This window comes from Thunnus albacares, chromosome 22 (assembly GCF_914725855.1).
Source record: "Thunnus albacares chromosome 22, fThuAlb1.1, whole genome shotgun sequence".
Lineage (NCBI taxonomy): Eukaryota > Metazoa > Chordata > Actinopteri > Scombriformes > Scombridae > Thunnus > Thunnus albacares.
Window position 1 is genome coordinate 26,954,156 of NC_058127.1, and position 27,436 is coordinate 26,981,591.

Consider the following 27,436-nt stretch of genomic DNA (forward strand, 5'->3'; position numbering starts at 1 on the left):
CTTGAGATATCTAAATAATCATCTTCAGTTTGTTTGTGGTTTCTTCAATAATAGAGCTGACACACAAAAATATACTGGCCTTAAAAAGCAGCACAGTATAAACACACACACATAGTTTGATGCTGAAGGGGAAATCAGCTGGGTAATGTTTGCTGTGTATGTAAAGTGTTGTTAATATTGTAAGACAGTTGTTTAGATGAGACAATATGATGGACCGGCCAGGCTGGAACTTTTTACACAAGCATTTGGGAAGTCTCTGTGGAGCTCAGCAAACACAAAAAGAAAGAGGATCAGTCTCCTCTGTAGCTTCACTCACACTTTCCATGTTGAACATGTTGTGGTATTCAATTGATAATATCACCCTGTTTGTTTGTGTGAATATGTGTGTGAGGGACAGAGAAAAGTGACATCACCAAAATAGATTCTCTATACAACTGAGAGGGAGTGTGTTCAGAAATAGTATACGCACACACACACACAGAGTTGCCCCCTATCCCTTACTGCTCCTCCGAGCTAATCCTGTCACTATGACAACCATACATTGCAAAACATAAACAGAAGCCTCTAACCTGACAGGTGGGAGACAACTGTCTCCAGGCATTGTTGCACAATTGTAAGCAAATACAAAATGAGGTACAACACTGTGTTTGTGAGAGCTCATCACAGCAAGGTGGTGTGCAGAGGACAAATTCAAACCCCCAGTCTGATAAAGTTTGAAGAAATTTATAGCTAACCCTGACCTCTGTATGTGAACATGTGAACACTATCACCTACCCAGACACACAAAGCAGTACAAACAGATAAAGTATAAATGCATGTGTTTGAGTATACAGCCCTTTATACACAACTATAAGTCTTGTGTGTGTCCTTCTGCAGATTAAGCTTCTGGTGTTTGGAGGTTCGGTGAACAAATGAAATGTAACAGGATGCATTATAGAGCTATTTGATCATGTTTTAGGAGTTCATAAGTTCACATCAGTTTCACATCATCTTTGGAGATATGAGATGGGAACCTCCAAACGTCAGAGAAACGTGAGACGGACTGGCTCTGGAATAGACTTGTGAACAGTGTCTCACTACTAAGATCATATTTTGCACGGACATGCCTACTAGTGAGATAAAATCTTCAGTTCCAAGTTCCAGTGTGTGCTCGAAGTGGTAGAGGTCTGGTACTCACTGGTACGCAGTACCAGACCTCTACATTTTACTCTTTGGAGTACCATGACTTCTTCTTGGGCACCAGCACTTCTCAAAGGCTGCTGGTACTCTCGCTCTTCTATCGGTTTCTGTCTCTGTTGTGTATCCTAGCAGCGGCAAAACTACCATATGCAGGTAATGCAGCTGCACTGGGGCCTGGAACCCCTCTTGCCACTATCGTATCAAAATATCGTGAACATCTCAAGCACTGAGTCTACAGTATACATGCAGCAACCAAAATTTTATTGTGAACTGTAAGTATTTATAGTACTCAATGAGTCATCTACTCCATGGTGTCACATACTTGATGTCAGTCATTCACCAAATTAATAACAACACAATAACATAAAACAGTTTACATTTCCAAATTAAGTATCAATAAGGATTTAAGGGCGATTTGATGTTCAAAAATGTGAAAAGTGTGCCCACATGGAATTCTGGGTAATTATGGACATGCGAATTACTGGGTAGCAAAATCCACATAGTAAGTTAAGTGAAAAACAAGCAATGGAGTACAAACACAAAAGCAGGTTTCAGGAGCAAAAGTTGGAAAAAGCAGCCGAGAAAGAAAAAGCAAAGCTTCCAAAAATAGGCAGTTTCTTTAAATAAGAAAGACAAGATAGCAAGCACTAGTTGTTCCACTGAGGGAGAGCCAAATAAGACACCCGCTAATGCTAGCAGAGAGTCCGCCTATGATGTAGGTAGAATTTATTTATTATTTGACTAATAATCAACCTACACACTTGTGTTTTGTGTTTATAAGGCCTGTGTGCAGACATGAATAATGTCAATGTGTGGGCGCGCTGTCAACGATTATGTTTTCATCTGGTATGATGGTCCGACACCAGATTTTGTCAAGTAGGCTTGTCTATCACTATCTTGGCCTTGTTATCATGACTCCTCTTCCATGGCATGGTGGGCTGTTTTCCTTGTAATAATTTCATTTGGGTGTCAACATAGCAGTGCATTTTGCTGTTGCTGGTCATTTTAAAGCTGTGTGCTTTCACTTCTTTTATGTGCTGCTGATATTACATTATATTACGTCTGGTTGTGCTGGGCAGGCCCGCACTGACCATCTTGCATTGGGGCCTGGTGCTGACTCGTTGCGTGCCTCCCCTCCTGCTTTAGGAGAAAGAAGGGGGGAAGTTCTCTTCTTTTCTGACAAATGTTTCACCACTGCAACAAATTATTTGGTGTCTTGTAAGTTTGTGGGCCCTATCTTACGCCCGGCGCAAAGTGGTGCCAAGCACAACGCAAGTGTCTTTGATAGTTTAAGATCGATGCAGTTGTCATTTTCCCATCCAGTGCCCACGTTGTTTAAATAGCAAATGCACTTGTAACCGTCTGAACGCCCATGGGTGTGTTGGTCATAAAATGAGGTGTGGTCAGGCACATTGTTGGCGCATTGCTATTGAGGCAGCAGAGAGCGATTGCGTGATTGAACAAAAATCTAGTCTGAAGTGAATGGTGCAGTGTTTCACTGTTATTTTAAGGGCGCATTATCAAGACAGTAATATTCACCTACATAGGCGGGCGCACAACGCACATACACTCTGCTTGTTACACACACACACGGACGGACAGCAGCGCACAGACATTCAAACGATGACAAATAAAAGGATTATAGTGTGAAAGATTATTATTGTGTACAAAAACATATTTAAAAAAATACATGTCATAATTGTTAGTCATAATATTTATCAGTTTGAACTAATGAACTAATCACAGTAATGACGGCTGAAGTTGTCTAATTATTTGACCAAATCATGGCAATACATGTAGGTATTTAAACAGACCAACAGCAACGGATCAGACACAGATTGACTTTCCTGCTACATCAGTACATGAGGACATGAGGAACATACGAGGAAATAAATGAGGTGAAAACAATGATTAAAGAAAGAAATGAATCTGGACAGCTCCTGGCTGCTGCCAGCAGCAGGATCAGCACCTTGGAGAGCTGATCCAAGTCCTGACAATTATGTTAATGATTCCTCACATGATTAAAATTAATGATTTAATTTTTTAACAGTATTTAACAAATATTGTTTAACATTTTTTGAGAGTACAGTGATCAGGTTTCTATACTTTCAGCAATTAACCTGACCTGACACTCCATGTCTGAACAACACAATTTTAAAGAAACAAAGCTGTAATTAAAAAAAAAACCTTTTCAAAAAACAAACGAAAATAAATTTGCAACAAATTAATGAACATGACCTTAAACTGGTGGTCTGGGGCTGACCACAGGAGGGCCCAGGAGCAGCAGGGGCCAGTGTGCTCGTTATGGATCGTGCGCTTTCACTTTGCGCAAGAGCACATCCGTTTCCTCTGCAGAGAAGAGCTCCTTCTTTCTACTTGGCAAATGCGCCATTATAATAGCAATCCGCCAAGGTGCAAGTGCACCTGGCTTTTAAAGGGAATGGGAGATGACAGTGTTTGCCCCCCCTGTTAAAACATAACTTAACTGTGGTTTATCACACCTGAGTTCAATTTCTCTAGCCACACCCAGGCCTGATGCCACACTGCCACACCTGTTCTCAATCAAGAAATCACTTAAATAGGACCTGTCTGACAAAGTGAAGTAGACCAAAAGATCTTCAAAAGCTAGACATCATGCCGAGATCCAAAGAAATTTAGGAACAAATGAGAAAGAAAATAAAGTAAGTAGTGAGATCTATCAGTCTGGAAAAGGTTATAAAGCCATTTCTAAAGCTTTGGGACTCCAACAGTGAAAACATGGAACAGTGGTGAACCTTCCCAGGAGTGGCTCGACCAAAATTACTCCAATAGCGCAGTGATGACTCATCCAAGAGGTCACAAAAGACCCCATAACAACATCCAAAGAACTGTAGGCCTCACTTGCCTCAGTTAAGGTCAGTGTTCATGACTCCACCATAAGAAAGAGACTGGGCAAAAATGGCCTGCATGGCAGAGTTCCAAGACGAAAACCACTGCTGAGCAAAAAGAACAGTAAGGCTTGTCTCATTTTTGCCAGAAAAAAATCTTGATGATCCAAGACTTTTGGGAAAATACTCTGTGGACTGACAAGACAAAAGTTGAACTTTTTGGAAGGTGTGTGTCCCATTACATCTGGCGTAAAAGTAACACCGCATTTCAGAAAACGAACATCATACCAACAGTAAAATATGGTGGTGGTAGTGTGATGGTCTGGGGCTGTTTTGCTGCTTCAGGGCCTAGAAGACCTGCTGTGATAAATGGAACCATGAATTCTGCTAGTCTACCAAAACTCCTGAAGGAGAATATTCGGCCATCTGTTCGTGACCTCAAGCTGAAGCAAACTTGGGTTCTGCAGCAGGACAATGATCCAAAACACACCAGCAAGTCCACCTCTGAATGGCTGAAGGAAAAACAAAATGAAGACTTTGGAGTGGCCTGGTCAAAGTCCTGACCTGAATCCTATTGAGATGCTGTGGCATGACCTTAAAAAGGCGGTTCATGCTCGAAAACCCTCCAATGTAGCTGAATTACAACAATTCTGCAAAGATGAGTGGGCCAAAATTCATCCACAGTGTTGTAAAAGACTCATTGCAAGTTATCGCAAACGCTTGATTGCAGTTGTTGCTGCTACGGGTGACCCAACCAGTTATTAGGTTTAGAGGGCAATCACTTTTTCACACAGGGCCATGTAGGTTTGGATTTAGTTTTCCCTTAATAAAAACCTTCATTTAAAAACTGCATTTTGTGTTGTCTTTGTCTTATATTTAAATTTGTGTGTTGATCTGAAACATTTAGGTGTGACACACATGCAAAAAAAAAAAAGAAATCAGGAAGGGGGCAAACAATTATCCACACCACTGTATGTGTTCACCTCGAACATAGTGTGGAGTTAGCTGCTAGCTGTCAAATTGTGATAGCGTAACACCCAGTTTAACTTGTGGCAACATCTGTGATGTTATGTACCATCGATCATGTTTCATATCGAAGGCTACAGGCATTTATCCCTCTCATCACATCGATATAGTTGTACGATTCAGCACGCTCATTCATCGATGTTACACATGACTGTTAACTCTTATTTAGCAAATAGTGACAGAAATTGGATAATGTTTACCCACAGGCGTAGAAACCAAAATCACCACGGGGGTACAATAGTCTATAAAAGTTTGGTGAACATGTCACAACTTATTTGGTTTTTGAAAGCCTGTCTGTGGATGTAACACTGACCAATGTTGTGCAGCTGTCCTGGGCGATTTCATGCGGATAATGCCTGCTGATACTGTATGCTGAAAGGCCAACTATTAGTTCTCAATATAGAGATTAATTTGCATTAACCTATCCTTCATAATTTTAAAATGATGTTTGTCTGTTTAGATTGCTCAGTGTCCAACACACCCAATATTAAAGAAAGGAGGCAGTAACTGCAAACGTCAGATCATTTACAAAATGTTCTTGTGTCATATTTGTATCAAATACCACTATGTATCTGATGTCAAATCAATGTGAGAACTGTTTATACTTTCATACAGCTTGGAACATACAGAGTATGTTCACACCCAGTTCGAACACGAGTGGAGTCAGCTGTGGAAAAGCGTAATGCGTCCAGATTAACTTGTAATTATACACAGGGGTAGCAATGTGGCTCAGGAGATAGAGCGGGTCGTCCACTAATCGGAAGATCGGCGGTTCGATTCCCAGCTCGTCCAGTCCACATGTCGATGTGTCCTTGGGCAAGACACTTAACCCTGAATTGCTTCTGATGGCTGTGCTATCAGTGTGTGGATGTGTATGAATGATTAGATTTCCTCTGATGGGCAGGTTGGGACCTTGCATGGTAGCCCCTGTACCCATTCAGCGTATGAATTTGTGTGAATGGGTGAATGTGATTTGTAGTGTAAAAAGCGCTTTGAGTGGTCGGAAGACTAGAAAGGCGCTATACAAGTACAGTCCTTTTACCATTTACCAAATGAAACGACGAGGGGGGAGTGGAAGCTATATAAAGTCGATTAACATGCTACAACTTTGTGGGTTTGTTTGTTGGGCGTTTCGATAGAGCTTTTGCAGCGGCTAGACAGGATATTAGTGAGCGAGATATAGTGAGAGATAGAGAGACACATAGTGCGTGATTGAGTGTCTGTGAGTGAAAGTGGCTGAGTAAGTGAGGTGTGTACTTGTTTTGTTTGTGTATTTGTGTGCATTGTAATTGTTTGTGTGTGAAAAGGTAAGGGAGAGGAGGTAGGAGTAGGTAGGGTAAGTAAAATGGATCTCAATATTGTTAAGGAGGTACTGGATGTAAAAATCAATAACCAGTATCCAGCAGGATTAACCAATAAACAACAATATGTAATTAAGAGAAGAGCTGATAACTTCAGGATAAAGGGTGAGGAGGCATGCCCTGTGCTCCCAACAATACAATGATCAACTGCTATGGTACAACTCCCAATAATCTAATATCATGACAATGAAACACCAGAGGAAACAAGCTCAATCTTTTAACGTTTACATTTCACGTTACTTCCCAAGTAATGTTAAACCACGTTACTTCCTTTAAAAATGAAAAAAAAAACTTCTAGCAGTGTATGTGCCACAACATAAAACATATGAAAGTATAATTTGTATGTATTAAACAACATTTTTATAAAATGCTGTTCGACTCCAGCATGGGTTGTTTTTACATGACCAGACAGCGAATGGTGTTTTTGTAATGGAGAGATCTACTATTTTCACTTTTTTTTTTTTTTTTTGCCGACACCCAGCAACCTGTTTCTTATTATTCTATTATTGTTGTTGTTATTGTTGTTGCTGTGCTTCTCTGTGTTTCTCTTTCTCCTCTCCCCTCCCTCTTTCTCTCTCAACCCAACTGGTCAAGGAAGATGGCTGCCCACCTAAAGCCCGGTTCTGTTCAAGTTTCTTCCTCTTAAAGGGGAGTTCTCCTTGCCACTGTCGCCAAGTGCTTACTCATGGGGAAAATGTTGGGTCTCTGTAATTTAAAGAGTACAGTCTAGACCTGTTCTATGTGCCCTGAGATAACTTCTGCTGTGATTTGAGGCTATATAAATAAAACTGACTTGATTTGACATCACAGAAACCTGGTTCATGTTTCTGTACAGTTTATAGAATGCACTAAGTAATGCTATCTCAATAGAGGAGAACTGAAAATTAGTGGAAGACCTCATACAGTGTAAGACAGAAGAGAGAGGGAAGGGGAGAGAATGCAGGAATGGCAGGAGGAAAGATGTTTTTATGGGGGGTGTGCATCGCAATTATTAATAGCAGTGACAGCTGCATGGTGGGAACAACAAGGAGGTAGAAGAGAGGAGGGGGAGTGAGGCTGCAGGGAAGTAGGGGATAAGGATGCTGGAGAAGGAAAAGAGAGGGAAGGGTGGAATTGGTGATTACCAGTGGGTACCAAATTGCTTCTAAATGCCTAAAAGTGCAGTTCTCAAGGCCTTGGCATACTTTGAAGGAAATGCTTGTCTGATCGTCTAACAGTATCTTGAAACTGCCTTTGTGACAGTGGAATGCAAGTGCAAGTTTTTGCTACTAACCAAAAGAGACAGTTGCCAATTTCCCTCTCAAGATCTCCTTAATATTGCTTACACAAATACTTCCTCCACTTTTCGTGTGAACAGCTGAGTACAGAACCATGAATACCTTCAGAAAGCACAATTCTTCATGTCATGCCTACAAACACCACACAAAAGACTTTGTGAAGAGAGATTGGAGGCAGTGGGATGCAGCCAGTAGGACATTATGATGGCAGGCTTTGGGTCCAGCCAGTGGGAACATGTAGAACAGGTAGAATTACTTCTGACATGGTAGGACGACATGTCATGTAACCTTGTTCGTTTGAATCATACTGAGGCCTGAAGTCCCATTCCCTGAGAAATGCAGTGGGGTTTATTTGGAATGAGAAGGTATACCCTGGTAGCAGTGTTTCATATTAGTTGTAGTCTTTGGGATGTTTCACCTACTTAGGCCAAAATTAAGTGCACTGCAGTAGTCAGGTCGGGAGGATATAAAAGCATGGATGACCTTCTCTGGATCTGCAAATGAGAGGAATGACCTTATCTTGGTTACATGTCTCAGTTTGACAAAGCAGGACTGCACCACTTTAGTCACCTGAGCATCAAAAGACAACTGTGAATGAAAAGCTGTCAAAATCATCCATTGCTGTCTTAATCTTACACCTCCCACAGCTTAAGACACTGCTAAATATAGTTATAATTAAAATCACAACAAATCGCTATTTCGTACTAAAATTATTAATTGTTCAACCCAACTTCCATGATCTATCTTTTGTGAATGATGATCATCATCAGTACTGCAGTCACAAATTTCAGCGCTTTTATACTGCTTCATTATGTAATTTTGTCAGAGGAAATGCACTAAATACTGAAAACACTGTTAGAATTTAAATAGTGTAGTGTGTAACTGGGCCACAGCTATTAAGATGTTAATTATGCACCATGCGGGTAATTTGCTTGAGTATATGCAAAATGAAACCCAAATGCTAGTAATTTATTTTATGCAGCAGTGTTAATTTAGTCAACAAAAAGTATGACAGACATTTTTTGTTTATGACGTTTTTTTCACAACAAAAATGCGACTAAAAGTAAATAAAAAGTGACCTTTGAAAATTCGAACTATGAAGAAATGTTTGATATCTTTCATCAACAAATAAAAAAAAAACGTAAAAGATGGAAAAATGGACACATTAATTAATGACTTTTAATTGTCTTGTTCAGTGAGCTGCAGCATCGGTGGAATCACACACTGTAGCTCCTTATTAGTAAAACAGTCTCCTCCAGTAGCCAATCATATCTGTTGCTCAGAAGTTGATTTAGCTGTTTGAGCTGTTGCTCTAACTGTTAATAAGAAGTATCTTGCATTCAATAACGTTCTGTCTGTCAGTAATGTGATGTGACAAAGAAATAGATTTATGGACTAAATACATCCACAATCCATTGAGAATTAGAAAAGAAGCAGCAACAAAACAGCTGTGAAAACATGTAGTGAGCTTGGCCACATTTATAAAAAGGTAAGATAATGTAATATTATCAAGTGTTGTGGATGTGTAGTAAGTCAGTTCCAGGAATAATGTTGGCAGTCAACCATCTAAATTTTTGATGCTCACCAAAGAAAAATCACTTTGTTATCCCTCTTCTCCTCTCCTCTCAAGATAAACCCAGACAGTGAACAGGATTTAGACTACATCTACATTAAGCCAGCTAAATTCTAAAATGCTGTTTTTGCGCAAAAATTACATCCAAAGAAGGAGTTTCACCTTGTTTCTGGAAATACCTGTCCACATTAAGACGCCATAACAGCTAATTCTCCTCCTAGTGGGCATACACAGAGGACAGACAAGCAAGTCAGCTACAGAAAACCAGAGAAGACAAAACGGTATACTACTTCTGTTGCCCCAGCAGCTTCCTGACATTTAGCTTATTGCAAGCAGATTGCAAATTAGTAATTGGCAGATTAATTTCAGCAGTGAAAGGTGGTAGACAGCTATATTTAACTATAAACAAGCTGTCAAAGTAGACAATAAAGAGAACAACACGCGCATGAAGCCATCCGCGATTGTTGTTATTGTGTTTCTTCTTTGTCCTCTTCCAATGAAATGCTGCACTACTGCCACCATCTGTTTTGTCACTGATATAACAGCGTTTCTACAAAGTTCCGTTTTCTCCATACACACAACATCAAGCTGGCATTTTCACATTTACACACTCAGGAGGATGTTTTGGAAAAACTGTTTTCACAGCTTTAGTCTTGAGGGAGGATCAAAACGGAGAGAAATGGATGCAGTCTTAGTGAACAGGTGAGTGATCAGCTGCTCTGCAGTGGAGAGCACAGGTAGCCTTGCTAATGTTCATGCTAATGGTGGGTGAACAGGAATACTCTGTTCAAACAGACAGTGTCACATGGATACTGTGTTTGTCAACAAGTAAACGCTAACCTTTAGCCATGGTAACTGTACACAACAAAGATGGTGAAAGTGGCGCCTCAAAATAAAAAATAAAAAGGCATGATGAAAACTAGACTAAAATGTTTTTAGTTTTTGTTGACTAAAACTAACAAAAATCAAATGAATAAAATGTGACTAAAGGTAACATCATTTTTTGTCAAAAGACTATTAAATCAAAATCAGGTGCCACCGAAATGCTGCAGAAAATAGCACCAGTTTAAGTTGTGAAGACTTCTGAAGGTGATCTGTGAGAAGAGAGAACGAAAAGAGGAACAGATGAATACAAAACAGAGAGAGGAGATGGAAGGAGGAGGAGTTTGAGAGAGTGAGGAAATAAGAGAGGGGGGCACAGGGAGACACTCAGTGGAGGGGTCGTGGACAGGGTGGGGAGAAAGTGTGTCACTTCTCAAATTAGACTGAGGAATTTGTGTATGAAGTTCACAGGAGGATTGGTTTCACTGGGGGCGGGGGCATGTCATGTGTCTCTTAGGATAAAACATTGGACAGAGTATGGAAGACGCTGTCTATCTGTATACTGAATAACAAATCAGTCCTCTAAAAAAAAACCATCCTGAAAAGTCACATAAATAGAGCACAGATCTTTGATCAGCCTGGTGTAGCTTCATTATAGATATTCACTGAAGAAGTGCATGTGGTTAAATAATAGCTATATATAGGAACAAAGCTCAAATCAAATGGAAAAGATAAAAGGAGCCCCAAGGCAAAAACTCCAACAACAAAATGGAAGAGTTAAAGGGTGTAAAAAGACTCAGTGAACAAATTGACTGTGGTACTTTGCAATACAACGATACAGATTTTTCACATTATACTCGTCCTGATCATGCAGTATTTTTTTTCATAACATAGAACATTCTCTTATGGTAGAGTTAGATTCAGAAGCTAAAAAATAATCAAGAATTGTCTGACCTGCAAACAAAAAATCTATTTAAATAAATAAATGATGAATAACCAAAAATCTTCAATCTTGTCAGTTTGGATCACTGTATATAAAGATGGACGTAGCGAAGTGTGACCTCCTGTTGGTTTGCATTGGAGCAGGTTTGAAGCCCAGAGTTGCAGCTTACAGTTGGCACCATCTCTTCTGTTTGGAGCCAGGACCTTCCAGATAAGGAGTGTGGGGTGTTGCCTTTCACGCTCTGGAAACAAGCCCCGCTACCTTGGACCCAAACAAACGCTAGCTTACTGGGAACACCAAGCACTGCACAAGTGGGCTAATGTTAACTACTTTAGCTAAATTGCACTAACAGGGCAGGTATCGTAATCAAGTGACATTAAACTTAGTGAAATATTGCGACAATAGTCCGACTCAGTGCGAGTCCAGGAGCCAGGGAGAGCAGCAGGTGAGCCAACTGTCAATCACAGCTGTAAATCAACGGCCACTCGGCAGACATCAAAGCTACTGTAAGTCTTCAAATCTTATTAATGGAGCAGTAATTTCCAAAATGACCACCATCACACTTATTAGAGGGCCTGAATTTAGAGATTGAGACCATAACGACTTGAAAAAATTATTGATTTAGTATGTCGAGAGAAGTTGAGGATTTCTGAATGGGAGTCAGTTGGAGTCAGCATTTGGCGGCCGTCTGTGGCACTTTAAGGTACTTCCACATAGGCTATATCCTCAAGCCATGGTAGTTGCAGCTTGGTATAGATCCCACAGTGTGTTTACAGCCAGGGTTTATCAGTTAAAAGCTCTCATTTTCCACCATGCGTATTTCTTTTACCATTCAAAAAGCAACAGGATATGTGATGTGTCTATCAACACCAGGAAAGGCAGATAGTAATGTTGCAGTTTGTTGCTGGGTGTTTCTCTGCTTGTTTCAGGGGATGGGTTCTGACTGCAAATGCTTGTCTGCATGCTTTATTGGATGCAGATACTTTGGGTGAGAAACGTTTGTGGTATTCCTGTCTTTATGAACACTGCTTTTCAGCAGAGTTTACAATATACACTACCCATCTCTCTCTCTATATCATACTAAATAATCGGTTCATGTACCATTCATGTAAGGCAACATGACAATAAATATTGTGAGATGATAATTTATTGACCATCAGATATTTTGCCTTCTTGTTTATTTGTCAGGTATTTAGATAACTAAAAATAGTCATTCCCATTTACCTGTAAACTCTTTCTGAATTACATTTACAGAAAATGTACTATGTCACAAAATGGATCAATATTTTGATATACTGTGATAGAAGATTGTATTCATATTGTTCTCCCCACATGCTATGATAATTTGCAATTCTTTAAATTCCTGCCATGTTAGTAAAGCAAGAGAAGAACCTTCTCTAACAGAATCTAACACACAGAACCCAGTGCCACTGAAGCATCTCAGCCCTGTGATAGTTTGACTGGCAGCAGGGGAATCACTGGAATTTTCCATTTTGCAGTTTGGCTGTCTAATGTTTCACACAGCACCACGATTACAGGACATAACACACAAACACACACACACACACACACACACACCAACAAAAGCACACTAAGTCGTCGCAGCACAGCAGAACACCATGAGAAATTAGAGGGTATTGAACAAAACTTAGAATAGATTAGACTACAATAGATCAGAATATAATAGCAAACAAAAACAAAGCCCTAAAGGGAGTCAAGCATCGGTCACACTTAAACTATCTCTCTATCTCTATAAACTATTTCTAGTTACTCTGTAGTGAGTATACTCTATGCTGCATACATTTTACACTACACAAATTGTCAGTGATTCAGTGAACTGTCAGTGATCTAACCAGTCAGTGGTATAAGATTGAAAAGTTGTGGGAAAATTAAAAATAATGTGGTAACATTTATCTGCTATCATCAAGTACCATTAGATAACTGATGATAGCAGATGATAGATACCCAAACTCTTTTCTCTTTATTTTATTTGAAAGGGACCATGTACAGTTTTAAACATAAATGTTGCCTTTTGATGCACTGTACCAGAGTTAGCTCATAGCTAGTTTTCATCTGTAGTCCCTTGTCACAACTGAAACATACTACAGCACAATGACAAACTGTGTAAAAACTTAGTACTGGTCAAAAAACTTAATACAAAGGATAAAGAATAATAAAATACAAAGTACAAAGGATACAAAATAATACAGGATAGATAACATAAGGTTACACACAATAGCATAACACACATAGCCACAATTAAAATCAAGAATATTTGTGTTCATGTGAAGACCATAGGATAAAATGTCAAATCAGTAGTTACAAAGCTGAGTAGATTTTAGTAAACTTTTAATTTGGTTTTATAAGTATTGAGGGAGCTGCAGCTCTTCATGTCATCAGGTAGGGCATTCCACTGAGTTGTGGCTTTTACAGAAAATGCTGACTGCCCAAATGCTGTGCGATCACTGTGTGATGCTTTCCATTGAAAGTGTAAGTTTAGCAGCTGCTAACTCAGATGTTTTTAGATGTGTGTATACAACAGTGTCATCTGCATACATATGCAGTTCTACATCATGACACTGTTGAGGGAAGTCATTAATATATAGGCTAAATAATAGGGGTCCTAACACAGACCCTTGTGGAACACCCATTGTACACTTCATGTGCATCACCAACTTAAACACACTGCATCCGATTTGATAAATATGAAGACATCCATGCCAATGCTCTAGATGAAAAGTAAAATTTAGAGAGTTTTGAAATTAAAACATCATGATTGACTATGTCAAATGCTTTATGCAGATCTAAAAACACAGCACCAACTTCGGTATCGGCTGATATAAGCTCTAAAATGAAATATCGGCATCGGTCCGAAATGAACATTTTTTGCCGATTATGAGAGGCCAATTTGTTGCGTTCTCCTCCGCCGCCTGACTGTGCTTCCCTCCATGGACTGTTTCACCCTGATGATCCCAGTGCTTCCTCCGCAGGCTCCACTTCACTCAGCTGCCAGTCCGACCAGCTGCTTCTTCTAGCGGAGGCTAGCTGGCTGTGCTTCCCTCCGGCCATGCTGCTGCTAACGCTCTGCTAGCCTCTCAGCTAACGTTATCCCCGGCTCTCCGTGTGGATCCAACCGGAGCACCGAGCCCCGGTTTCTTATTCAGGTTAAAGTGGGAAGAAGCAGCGGGTCTGACGGGCAGCTTGAGTGAAGTGGAGCCTGCGGAGGAAGCACCAGGACCATCAAGATCATCATCAAGGTAAAATAGTCCGCGGAGGAGCTGCTATGTTCAGCTGCACAGATAGGAAACACCTTGTCTGTCTAATAAACTCATCAAAAACTCTACTTCTCCACCCACTTGGCAAGTTCATTCAAGTTTTTAATGCTGAGCTCATTAATCCAGTATTCCTAAGTTCTTCCTTCATATATTGTCTTTCTTGATCATACTTATTACAATCTATGATTGCATGTGTAATAGTCTCCTAAGCCAGCTGCAAAAAAAATATGTACGTATATTGGTGTCGGCATTGGCAATCGGCCACAATAAGTTGGAAATATCAGATAACAGCAAAAAATCCAATATTGTGCATCCCTAGCATCAACCACTCCTTGTCCATTAAGCCTAGATTTAATTTGCTCTATTAAGTGCAAGGTAGCAGTTTTGGTGGAATGATTTGCTATAAAGCCGAACTGCATGTAATGTAGACAAAAATTGCTTGTGTGAAGAAATGTTGTCAACTGTTCAACAGCAATTTTCTCTGCAACCTTTGAGAGTACTGCCAGTATACTTGTTGGTCTGTGGTTACTGATTTCAAGGCAGTCTCCAGATTTAAATATAGGTGTTACAATCAGGAAAGGAGCTGTGTTTAAAAACCAAATTGATTAAGTGAGCAATGGGAGGAGTTGAAGTATGTGTGATTTAACAAATATGGTGTCAAACTGGAAAGCATCTATACTTTTGGAACTTTTTAAGGAGTTGATGATTTTGTTTACTTGTGTCTCAGTGGTCTCTGTCAGCTTAAAACCTGGCCTGTAGCATCTGTAGGAACAATATCCAATTCCCTTTTTGTAAATGTTTTTCCTATCTATTTTTTTCCTCAACAGACTCCAGAGAAAAATTATTAAAGACAGAGGAAATAGAAAGATGATCTTCAATTAACTCTCTCTGTACTTTGAGCTGAAAACTTTAAGTCTGCCCTCGTGAGATTATCAGTATTTTTCCAGATCAGTTTACTGTTTCCTTTTGCCTCATTAATTAAAGATGAAAACGAGATTTAGCTAATGGAGTAACTCAGACCTTTAAAAATCTGCATATCAGTGTCTCTTCCAGTTTTCATTGCTTTCCTCAGTGCTGCATATCTTGAATTCATCAGTTTCCAGTTTTCATTAAACCAAGGTAGGTTATTTTTATTTTTAGATTTTTTCTGGACCCTCACAGTAAATCTTTCCCTAATAGGATTAATTGTACAAGTAAATGTGTTACAGCCTTCCGATACAGTTCTTCAGAAGATAGTAAATCAGCCCATTTCAAACTAGTAATTTCATTGTAAAATTTTGTGTAGCTTTAGGTATGCTGTGAAAGATGTTTGTCTTGGTGGTTGCAGTATTCCTAAATCTATTTTTTGTCAGTTTTCTCGCAAATAGAGTTAGACTGTGATCAGATAAACCAGTAATCATCAACTTTATTCATCATAACTTTCGGTTATTCTTTCTGGTTTGTTAGTAAATATCGGATCTAATTGTGTACTAGAGAGTTTTGCAGTCTTTGTTGAGCCTTTGACTAATTGTTGTAGGTGGAATTTCTCTGTAATCATTTTTAGCTTTTTTCTCTTTAACTTATCCTCCCAATTCACATTAAAAATCACCCTTAAGAAGTAGTTCTTTGTTGTGGTTGCACTCTTTCAGGATTTCAGCAAGTTGATCATAGAATATTGTTGTAATAAAGTCATTTGCTGAGGGGGGCCTGTTTACACCTGTGACATTTGAGATTAATTTTTACCTGACATTCTAGAGTGTCAACCACTTTGAACAGAACATGTTGACATTTTATGCTATTTTTCACATATATAAGCACCCCCCCTCCTCTTCCAGTTCTGTCCCATCTGAAGCATCATATCCTGGTACCATAGATACACTAGCGGGATTTGATTCTTTCAGCCATGTCTCAGAAATACACAGAAAGTCCAGATTCGAGTTAGATTAAATTAATTACCTGATTGCTCTGATGTTTAAGTGTCCTCCAAATAGTCCCCTCAGTTTCAGTACTTTGGTATGATTGACAGTTTGAAATGTTTTGGACATCCTCTGCTTCCTCACTGCAGGGTTCCGGCACAAACGCTGCCTGTAGGGGGTGTCAGAGGACAGGGTGGCTCTGGGCAGAGCGGAGGTGACCATATCAGGGTTAATCCTCACAGTGATGTTGGAGATAGATGATCCGAGCCCAGTAGATAGTGTGCTGGTGTACGAGGTGGAACCATTGTTGTAGGGACTAAGATCGGGGGAACATCATCAGTTGACGCACCAGTCAGAAATGGACTGATGAATGGTCACATTGTAGTGACATGCAGGTGGACTGGGAGCATGTGGATGGCAAATGCTATACGCCAGGTTGGCAGAAACTACCCTTGCGCCAGCTCCATTCAAATGGAGACCATCTGCACCGAAAAGATGTCTCTGTTCCCTGGAGAGGTTGAAGCTGTCAACAAAGTGCACACCATAGATGTCACATACAGATGACAGCCAGCTCCTGAGGCTGAGAAGGCGACTAAAACACCCCCCTCCATGCCCGAAAGAGGGGGTTGGTCCAGAGACGTACACTCTGCTGTGGGACTGCGTGACGATGTTGAAGAGGTTTACAATGTCACGTTTCCAACAGTTCAGACTGTTATTTTTTGATGTCATGTGTACCCATGTCATACCCATGACAATCATGTCAACCTCAGGGTGGGAAATTTTAATTAGGTCAGTTACTTCCTCAGTGATGTCCTGCACTGTAGCACCAGGGAAAAGAGAGTATGAGCTCAGTCGACTCTCACATTTCTGACTTTTGAGTCACAAATGATGAACGTTAATGGCAGAGGAGACGGCACTGGCTGATGGTTGCGATGGGAGCAGACAGCAGCTCTGCGGGTCACCGAGCTGGTATGGCGGTGGTGAGATGGAGTGTTACGCTGTGTCCTATGTCACTGGACATCTGCTGTTCCTGGATGAGTAGGTGAATGAGAGAGACCAGTCCAGCAGAAGCACGTCAGGCTGGACGGAGACAGAGCTGCAACTTTATTCACGTTGCGCAGCAGATGTGCAGTGAAGTTAGCCAGAGACCAAAACAAAGGTTTTATCATGGGAGGTGGACGAGGCCATGGATTCCAAGCCAGTGCAGGGAATTCATGTGAATCAAGGATGTAAAATCAATTCACTAGCCGGATGTCTATTGCAGTCGCCTACCACAACCTAAGGCTGGTGATGATGTGGCTCTGGATGTGATGGAGTGGAGTTGATTGGGGCTTTAGGTTTAGTTCTGCGCTAAAGCCAGGGGTTCTCAGGGACAGTGACTGGAGCAGGAGAAGAAGCATAGTCTGGAGAAGAAGCAGTGGCTGCAGCAGCAACAGGCAGAGTAGAGGCAGCTGCCGGAGAAGCAGCAGCATCAGGAGGATAGGGAGCAGTGACAGTCAGCTCTTAAGAGTGTGGAAATTCTTTGTTCTAGCTCAGTGTTCTTCTCGCTGAGACAGATGCAGCTCTCTTTAGGCCTGTTTTGTGCTAGTGGAAATTAGCATTAGCATTAGTGTTATCACTGTTAACCATAGATTGTAAATGCACCATGCTAACCAAGCTAGCAGCTAGCGCTATGGTCAGCCCGACCCTCTCGTCCAAATATGGTCACTTCTGGTTCCAAAAATCACACATGGTGACGGTCAAATCCAAGTTGGCGATGGTCATATTGCCAAACTCAAGGCTTCAAAACAGTAGTTCACAAACCAATAGGTGACGTCACGGTGACTATGTTCATATTTTTCCAGTCCATGATACCAAGTTTCATTTAATTAAAGACAACAGAAGTGTAGAAATATGATGTTATACTAAAAATATTTGCATTTTCTGAAGAAAATGTGTTTGAGAGCTACAAGCTGTTAGCTGCTGCTGCCACTGCAAGGCTCTGCTCCAGAAGCAATTTTTAAAAATTTTGTATCTCCACCTACAGGTGAAATTGTATCAAATGCTACAGACTTGTTCAGCATCTCAATCAAACTTTGCTGAATTTGGTTACCATGGAATGTTACATTTAAGAGATACAGTGGTTCGTAAGTATTATGGTGGTGTTTCACTAATGGCCACAAGATGGGGCTATTGGTGCCATGCTTCAATATCTTGTGCACATTCTCATGGAGAACTTGCGTATCAAATTTCATTATATTACAGACAAAAGAACTGTAGAAATATCATGTTATAATATTAAAGTATTCAGTATTGAGGAGTTATGGCCTGTTAAGTGCATCAGTCCATGCCCTCAAAAGGTTGGTAACCAATTACAGACAAATGGAAGGTGATACCCAAAAACAAACTAGGGGTTATCTAAATGTGATATGTACCAAACTTGGTGAAGATTAGTTGAAATATGTGCCAACAGAAGCAAAAAATGTGCTTACTTAAAAATCCAAAATGGGAGACAATTCTTTTAGGTGGAAATAGGCGTGGCTTATATCAGTCTAATCGTCATTATCCAACGAACACACTCCAACGAACACAAATACTGTTTTGATAGGCCTCACGGTTCATGAGTTATTAGCCAAAACTTTAAACACATAATAACTAACCACATGGTGGCACTATTGGCCATGAAGTATGAGCACTTTAAGTTTTCAGCCGGACCGGCCAACGGACCAGCCCAATAACCACGGTTGTCCATGAGTGAGTGAGTGAGTGATGAAGTTACACCATTGGTAAGCCGGCCAAGTGTTGGAGTTTCTCCATTGGCCGTTGCTCTTTCAAAATGAATGATGGAGGTGGAGGACAGCAGCGCCATGCAGAGTAATGCTCTCAGCTCCTGTGTTAAATGCAGAGAAGTTGGCTAAACTTCTATTTAAACAGACACATAACATCGTCTCTATCATCTCCTCTCTACCATCCAGCGTGATTGACTCTCCAGCTCCGGTAACTCCACTTGACATTGTCCAATCTGCCTCTTCTCATGTTTGATAAGAGTCCAGGCCTGAACACATCTACATGTCAATATTAAGTCATAGCACCACCTACTGTCAACAGGAAGTCAGCTTTATGTAACAAACATCATCCAATTTGTGGTGTATATATGATATACAGCAACATGATGTATAATTAGTGGGTGTTCTCTAGTGCCAACATCCCCGGCAGCTGTGCTATATGCAAAGAAATGCTGTACACAGCTGGGTAGGGCAAAGAAAAAAGATCTTCAATCGAAGAATATCGTTGAGTTGACCACAAAATGGGACTCCCTTTTGAGGCAGTTGTCAGAATGTAAGTATTAAATTTACAATAACATTATCAGTAACAAATATTTTTGCACAGTTTAGCTTGAACTCTGTCATAAGGCCAGCTCAGCCAGGGTTTATTTGCCTGTTTGTGACAGGTAGTAGTAGGTAGTGGGAAAAACATTGTTTTTCTGTACTGTTACAGCACACATAGGTGTTCAGGAACTAACTTGCAAACACAAAAAGGCACACTGAAACCATAGACTGTAAAAAATATGGATGTAGCCACTGTCATCCATTGGTTTCTGAAGAGTGGTTTTGAAGCTCAAAGTGGGCGGCTCCGGCCGTTGCCATCTTGGCAGTGCCTAAAAATGGGCAAAGAGGTGGAGTTGAGATGGGCTGAATGAAGCCTGGTTGCTGAAACAAGCCACTTAGCGGATAACGACCTGTCACTCAAAGGAGCCACGTCCTTAATTATGCATAACTTACGGGTAAATAAAATTTAAACGGGTGAGTCATAAAAAAAATTCACTCCCCATAGAGTTGTCATGAAAGGGGAAATTAGCTATAGAGACTAAAACCATTTTTTTGTGCCAGGCTGTAAACATGTTTATTTCTGCTCTAAATTTGGGCATTTTAACATAGGGGTCTTTGGGGATTGACTCACTTTTGGAGCCAGCCTCAAGAGGCCATTCGAGGAACTGCAGTTTTTGGCACTGCTGCATTGGCTTTATTTTTCAGCCCCGGAGGTTGCCGCTTGATTGAAACACACTTACTTACTTGAGCGGAGGCAGCGATCTAGCAAGAGGCTGTGTCTAAACTCAACGAGCCCTTTTCACATGACCTATTTTCCTTTCTACCGTGTACTTTTCTTTCTCTATTTATTGTTATGAGGTCTTAAATGTAATTTTGTTATCCATGTGTCAAAGTTCTACTATTTTTTCTTTCTCTGTATTAGACAAGAAGAAAAGCAGTGCTGGGACAGATCATGGCTTTTCAGCTGACCAAAGCGACATAGTTATCTGACTCATCAGAGACATTCAAGCCAGTCTCATCTTCCTCCTCAACATTGTCTTCCTTGTCTTCATCCTCCTCTACTTCATCATCTGAAGATGAGAGAAAGAAAGTCAGTGAGTGCAATAAGGACATGAAAAAGAAGAAAAAAAGAAAAGAGCAAAATCACAGAAGGGTAAAAAAGAGAGGGAAAGAAAGATGCTTTGTAAGGAGAGGTAAGTAGGCTCTAAAAACCTGTTTATCCCCAGGACCAGTAATTGCAAAAACATACTATATGAGCATGTTAAACCTAAATCTATTCTTGATGTTTAACAATACACTATTATAATTTTATAATAAGCTAATAATACACTATCACATGGTATATGACAAAGGTTTTACAAAATCAATTTTGAGTTCCTGATGGAAAACATAGTTTACGTTTGTCATAAATAAAGGTTACACTAACAAGAGAAGAGTCATACAAGGATTTGCAAGTTTTGGTTGGTTTTGGTTTTTAAAAAATTAAAAACTTAATGTATTGTTTTGTTTTTCTTTTCAATTGTAGCTTTTACTCCACAGCAGCTTGTGAAAAGATACAAGAAGGTCTTACGTGAGTTCAGAAGAAGGAAGAACTTGAGAGCTTCCTACGCAGCTGTCGGTGTGGACAGGAACACAGTGGTGGCCAGTGCTGCGATTGCAGAGCTTGCTAATGTGTCACAGGCAAAGTATGAAGAACTCCTACGAGGCCATCTCAGATGGCAAAAGCTGAAGATCTTTATTATGAAGTGTCGAGATGCTTTAAGTAATGACCCTGTACTGTTGTCCGAGGTTGAGCATTTAAAAAAAAAAAAAAAAAAGGAAAGCTTCTCCCCATAGTTAAGAGAGAGTACAAGGTGGGGCAGGGTGCTGGTTTGGCATGGGTATGGGTTTTTCTTTTTCCTTAGCAGGAAGAAATTACACTGTGTCATAATGTTGCACAGATCCTAAAACAAAATACGAAAACATTTAGAGAGGGCCTGGAGCACCAAAAGGCCATTGGGAGGAGACTTAGTGTAATGAAAAAAAAAAAATTTGTTTAGCAATGTGTTAATTATTGAAATATAGTTTCTGAACAGTTGTCACGAACAGTTGTGGAGATTGTTTATAAGAATACTGATGCTGCACAAAAGAAGGAGTCTCGTGTCTGGTTATGTTTTTTTTTTTAAATTGTTTAACTTTGCAGCATGTGAATGTTTTTGTTACACCATTGTTGCAATAAATCTTTTGTCACTTTTGTCCTGTGACTGTAAATTGTTTTCCAATTTAATAGTCTACGACAAGCTTTTCACACGAGTAGTAATTTATACATTTACATGTCTTTTGTAACAGGTGAGGAACAGTTAAAAATGGTATGTTACTCCTTGGTAGATGAAAAAACATTGAAAAAAAACATTGAAAAAAAAGCCCTCTAATCGTAAGTTTCAATTTACGATTGTCTAAAAGTTTATAAATAACTTACACATAGATCATTTGTAACAGGTAAGGAAGAACTACAAATGACATGTAACACGTGATGTCCATGTCTGGTGATGAATTGTTTACACTTTAGATTAGGGCGATGCAAAAATGTTTGTTAAAGCTTTGTGTACATGCATAGACCCTTGGTAACAGGTAAGAGTAATCTGAAAGTGATAGATTAGACATTTATGTTTAATTAATGGTTCACTTTAGGGAGATGCAAAAGCACTTGTAAATGACTTATAAATGATACACTAATATATTTACACATAATTTATAACAGATGAGGAACAGGCCTCATTCATAATATATCAACAAAGCATTAGGTAAACATTTACTTATGATTTGTTTATGAATAAATCATAATCATTTGTAGATAATTTACAACATATTTGTGATATGTTAACATAGAATTAACTAATCATTTACAAATGATTAATGTTTTGTTCATGATTTGTTCATCATTTACTAATGTCTTATAAATGACTTACTAATGGTCGCTATTATATAGTGTTACCCGAGTTCTCAGTGTCAAATGAAAAACAGACTCCTCATATTAAGAGCATGCAAATGAAAACGAAAATGAGATTTACAATTTCAAAACAACTACATGACAAGTTGAATTAACAGATCTAAATCCACCAAAGAAAGACAAGGGTTTATACAACATGCAATATTTAGTCAAGATCATTTTGGTGTCATTACAAGTGTTTTCACTCAGTTTTTAAGTTATATTTGTGCTCAGTGGCACATCAAGACCTTCATCATAGAGATCCATTTTCATCTATAGACTATTAAATACACATCAATGAGCCGCACTTTTGCACTGGGTGACATGTTCCTTCATCACCATGAATACACACACTATAGTTTATTTTGACATAATCTCACACACACCATCATGCTGTGAGAAAACTAACTAAAACACCAAAGGTGGATTAATCAGCCACTGCAAATAGTACCCAACAATTTCCTCCTGCTTGAGTAACGCTTGTTAAACACTACAGTGGCCAGCTGTTTTAGGAAATTAGAATTGCCTCATAAACAATGTGTTTATGAAGCATTGTTTGTTTTCAGTAGGAACCAATGGCCTTGGAGCTAACAGACAAAGACAGGTTGTGAGAGATGGACTAACACATTCATGGGTTTGATCTGATTTGTGAGATTTGTTGACAATCAGAAAAATCTAGAATAACACCAGCCTTGTCCTGTTTTCCTCTAAACTTGTAAGGCAAAGCAGTGTAACAGAACCACAGCGCGGAACAAGTCCCCAGAGATCAAAAATGCAGAGTCAGAATTCACTTAGAGAAATGATCCCTTACTCAAATACAACATTTTACAAATGAGTAAAAGCTGCAGCATTGATTACATTTTGGCAGTCGTTACACTAAGAATGCAGATAAGGAGGGTGCACTGCCAGCTGCCAAAACTGCATTTACTATTATGACTTACAGAAGCAATAAATTGAGACTACAGTGAAGTGCAGCAGCAGCAGGGAGGGAGGAGAGGAGAGGAGGATCACTTTGTTTTAACCATACACACACGCGCGCACACACACACACACACACACGCACACACGCAAATATCATCAACTAATTCAGCCAACATGCAGCATCCCTGAAAGCACTGGCTGTTATGCAATATGCAACACAGGAGAGTGCCCTGGAGATCTGATCTGCCATCACACAGAGAGATATTTGAGTGTCTAAGGGATGAAACGCAGAATATGCAACCTGAGAGAACACAGCTTCTGTACTGAGATAATTGTCATCACAATATGCAGTGTTACTGTATGTTACTACAGACTGACCATACTTACAAACGCCCCTGCTTGGAAATAATGACATTATCACGCAACAACATTGCCACTGGTTGAAATATCATGTCATTATAATAATGGGCATGTAATAATGACAAATAAAGCACTGGTTAAGGATGCTGAGTAAGACAATAAGAAAAATTTACTGAGAAATACTGAACACTGGTAGGAATACGTGAGAAAGGCCTTAGTATAACAAACGCGATTAAAACATGTAACCACCAAAACCATGCAAATTTTCACGGGAGAGGTTCAATCTGAGCTCTCTGCAAACCTAAGACCTATGCAGATATAATACTGTGTGTGCGTGTGTGTGTGTGTGAGAGAGAGAGAGAAAGAGAGAGAGAGAGAGAGCGAGACATGGGAACAGACAGAGAGAACGTGTGTAACGAAAGAAGACACCAACAACACACAGCAGCCACATGCGTCTGCCATAGAGGCGCGTCACACATCGATTTATCCGAACTGTCTCCTCCAGCTATATCACATAGCCAACCGTGTTCATTAATTTCACAATGTCTCACAATTAGATTAATTAATTGACCCTGTTAAACTAAATGCAATCTTTCCAGGACGTTCACTTGCTGTTCCTACAACCTTGTGGGCAGCATAAGGCGAATTGTTAATACATTTTACAAAAACATTATTCCTCACGTGATATATGTATGCCGAAATGACACACCACTCTTGCAGATTCAGAGTGTATATCCAGATTTATTACATTAGTTATGTATATTTGCTGATTAACAATCTAACCATAAATTGCCAGTATATTAAATGGAGTTTTGCGTGAGAACTACACGTACGGTGACAGGGCTCCAGTAAAAGCCCAGTCTGACCTGCTGTCGGTTCTGTGGAGAAATGGTTAGTAACCATGGCTACCGACGATAAAGCAAAGATTAAAGGGCATCACATCAGTCATGTACAGTGTTATAACGACAGTGTGCACAGTGTAAGTGAACGTTGTTCATTACTGCACGAGACAGATAGGTTTGCAGCTCTCGCGGTGCAAAAGGCTGATACGGGCACGTACAGATCGAGTGAAGAAATTCATTCCACAATAACTGTATCGTGTAATAACTGTCATTTCATATCAGCTGTCAGACGGGTTATCGAGTAACATTAGCTGGTCGGCACCAGTTTTCTGTCTTACCTGGCTACTCCTGCGGAGCAAATCGAAGCCGACGACTTGCGAACAGATTTCTTCCTCTCCTTGCTCTGCTTAGACAGAAAACGGGGTTCGGGGCAAATGAAAATGTTTCCCGACGGAGAGGTGTCTCCGGCCAGCTGTCAAAGACGAAATGTCGGTAATGCCTCCTCCCTGCAGCAGCGCGCTGACTGCACATTCACACAGCCGGAGCGTACAGCACTGACGGTAGGGGGAGACTGCTGCAAATAAATACCGCTTGTAAACATTGGACAGACATCTCTTCTCGCGAGAACAGGTACATCTGCGTTGCTTCTGTCAAACAGTATGGACATGCCTATGCTGCCAAATTTGCCTAAGCCAGAGGTTTGTCAACCAGTGTTTATAATTCACTGATTGTGAGAAAAAAAAGAATTAAATGAAATGAGAAGAAGATATTGCATTGTGTACTACCAGTGCAGCTGTTTTAAATGAAGATTAAATTACAAATAGGCCTATTGATTAGGCTACTGGCTACAAACACTCAGTGGCAATTTTACAGCTCTGTAGGTAACAGTTCAACCAGCAGATCAAGACAGCCTGGTAAATTAAAAGAGAGTTTATGGAAAAAAGACAATTTATCAACTTGGAAGAATGCTGTAATGCTTCATGTGCAATTCTAAATACCAAACATGCTGTATAACCATTGCCACCATGACTGTCTCACAAAAGGTCATACAAAACAGCTTTTAATTAATTAATTAATTCACTTAAATATCACAATTATTATGCTATATTACTTCTCCAGTTGTGAGAAACATATACAGTATGTGAATTCAATATATGTGTTAGGAAATTCAATGTCTGGCAGCATTTCACAGTCCACAGACCACTAACCATCTGAGTACAGGTCAGTACAGTACAGGTCAGTGTCGATTCAAATAATCTATTTGTAAAGTTTTTGTTTTTCCTCCTGATATCACAGCTCTACTCATAGCAGCCACCTTTGGTTTGTTTGACCTCTCAGTGGTTTCAGGGAGGTGGTATCACATGAAAAATTGACATCAGTGCTCACCCTCTATGGTGGTTCGGCATAGGCATCACCACCTTGCCCCTCTTGCTAAATTGAAGGGTATAAGAAATGCACTGGCACCTATAAATTTCAAGCTATATCACTGTTTTTGAGATTGTGACACAGTTGTTTCATTTGTTGATCACCTGTCTCACCTTAGCTCTAAGAAGATAGAGACATACAATGGAACAATAAGGTAATCACTGTGTATGTGTGGAACTCTGTACTTCGTCAGCTTAGTTGTTCCCTTGACTCTATGATAATCCAATAAAAATCCAATGAAATGAAAACAAAGTGTGGCTACTGATTTGTGGGCAGCTCTCATCAATATTGACAGGCTTTCCCTTGAGTGGCAACAAAAGGATGCCTGTTTGTTTGTTAATTAGTGTGTCTATGGCAAACACCACATCCCTCTAGAGCCTTCATGGTGTAAAGGGCTACCACAGCAATTTGATATAGAACTTCCATAAAGTCGGGAGACTCACAAAAGACAGACTGAAGCAACAGAGGTCTTGATATCCTGACTTTCAGTCCCTAGTGTGGGTCAAGCATTTTTTGTGAGAAATTTGTGTACAAAAATAGTTTTTCCCTTATTGGAGTTTTCCTTCAAGGTATAAAGGCAGTGGCCAAATCCATTGCAGATATCAGACCACTCTCTGTGCTATAAACCTTAACTGGTTGTATTTATTGTAATTTGTAAGGTTACAGAAAAAAGTCCAAATGCCTCTTTCCTCTTTCCACTCTTCTTTGATGATGGCACAAACAGATCTGCCCCCACACAACCATTACCCATGGGTTCTGTCGATGTCCCACCTGCTTCAGTAGTGTTGGTATGCCCTAACTTCAACCATGGGCCTGATTCTTGGCATCTCACATAAAGCTTAGCTGGATAGGTAACGCTTACTGGATGTCCTGGGAGTGTGGAAGCAAAAACATTTACCTCAAACAACTCTTTAGCGTGGAGGCTTTAATGAATTGATGCACAGGGATAGACTATTTATTCTAGCTAGGTTATATTTGTGGCACTGTTCCCAATAATTTATAAGAATGTGGTTGGCTGTCCTCTTAAACACACACACACACACACACACACACACACACACACACACACACACAGGGTCATGGTCCCTGCCTTAACCAAGCCGTAAAGGGACAACTGTTGGCTTTTATTGGCACTGGAGACAACAACTGTTCCCACAAGTGTATACAACAGAGGTCATGCTCAGAATTGTAGGAATGTTTTGTATGTGTGTGTGTGTCTGCATGTCTCTGTAGAAGTCTTCAAATAACCACAACAAATAATGATAATAATAATAATTGTCAAATAACATCACATAATGAAAACATCAAATAATGAATATCCACCTCAAACAATAAAAGGCCAATCTTCTTGTAATGAATACACTGGAAAAAGCTAGTAGCCATGAATCTGCAGA

The 27,436-nt window shown here is 39.9% G+C and overlaps 1 protein-coding gene across 1 annotated transcript in view; it reads right to left on the bottom strand.

Moving 5' to 3' along the window:
* The window catches only part of ache (acetylcholinesterase), a 55,365-nt gene extending 30,172 nt beyond the window's left edge, over positions 1–25,193 (bottom strand). Inside the window, exon 1 of the mRNA XM_044341126.1 lies at positions 24,956–25,193. The gene's annotated coding sequence lies outside the window, so the exon portion shown is untranslated. The remainder of the gene's footprint in view (positions 1–24,955) is intronic.
* Between the last annotated feature and the right edge of the window lie 2,243 nt (positions 25,194–27,436).